The sequence below is a fragment of the Otolemur garnettii genome, unplaced genomic scaffold, assembly GCF_000181295.1.
Source record: "Otolemur garnettii isolate 467f Iridium unplaced genomic scaffold, OtoGar3 scaffold00026, whole genome shotgun sequence".
Taxonomy (NCBI): Eukaryota; Metazoa; Chordata; class Mammalia; order Primates; family Galagidae; genus Otolemur; species Otolemur garnettii.
This window is the reverse complement of record NW_003852421.1, coordinates 4,225,968-4,227,065: the sequence shown is the minus strand read 5'-3', so window position 1 is coordinate 4,227,065 and position 1,098 is coordinate 4,225,968. Positions and strand designations below refer to the sequence as shown.

Here is a 1,098-nt window from a genome sequence, read left to right as displayed (position 1 = left end):
AAAAAAAAAAAAAAAAAGTTATCAGGTATAAAATTATATAAAGTATTTCCCTATCCTAAGCTTCACTTAAATCAACTTCTGGAACTAAAATTTTAATTTTTTTAAATTTTCAAATTTTTATTTTTATTAGAGACACAGTCTCACTCTGTCACCAAAGCTGGAGCGCAGTGGTACAGTCACAGCTCAGTGCAGCTTCAAGCTCCTGGGCTCAAGTGATCCTCCTGCCTCAGCGTGCTGAGGAGCTGGGACAACAGGTGTATGCCACCATGCATAGCTAATTTTTAAAAAACATTTTTTTGGAGAGACAGGGTCTCACTGTGCTGCCCAGGCTACTCTCAAACTCCTAGGTGTAAATGATCTTCCTGAGTCAGCCTCCCAAAGTGCTGGGATTATATGTGTGAGCCACCACAGCTGGCTTAAACCATACTTTTGGGATATCATTTTGGCAATTTAAGTCTGTTACTTACAACATTATTCATAATTGGGTGTCTCTCCAGAACAGCTAACAATTTTAGTATAAAAATATTAAAAAAATAATTCTACTACCACCCACTGCTATTCACAATAAACACGACAATATGACCACCTTAGTGAACAGAAAGAAAATGACCAAGAGGCACCTGTGGCTCAAAGGAGTAAGGCGCTGGCCTAATAGGCCAGAGGTGATGGGTTCAAACCCAGCCCTGACCAAAAACTGCAAAAAAAAGAAAATGACCTACTTCAAAATTGCATTATTTCTCTTTAAGAAAATATGCAGTCAAAATAACTTCATACAGTGATCAAAATTTAAATAGCTTACTGAGAACAACAGATGGAACATCCTGTGTCAAAGCACCAAACTCACCATACCGCAATACCTTGAAAGAAAGCTGGGCTTCTCTGGAGCCCCCTCCAAGCTTAACCAGTAGATAATCATACTACCTTCCTGAGAAGGGGTACAGGAGATGGAAGGGAGTGATCTGAGGGCCTATAATCACTTTCACTGAAAACACCCCACAATGACCGTTTCCCTTTACCAGCAAGTCTTAGAGGGTTCAGCCCGTGGATGCAGGCCACTGTGGGTTCTGACAGCACATGGGAAAAACTCACAGGACCACA

At 40.7% G+C, this 1,098-nt stretch overlaps 1 protein-coding gene across 1 annotated transcript in view; it reads right to left on the bottom strand.

The window, feature by feature from the left end:
• Positions 1-1,098, bottom strand: part of RREB1 (ras responsive element binding protein 1) — a 142,973-nt gene that overhangs the window by 17,355 nt on the left and 124,520 nt on the right. The gene's annotated exons all lie outside the window — the stretch shown is intronic.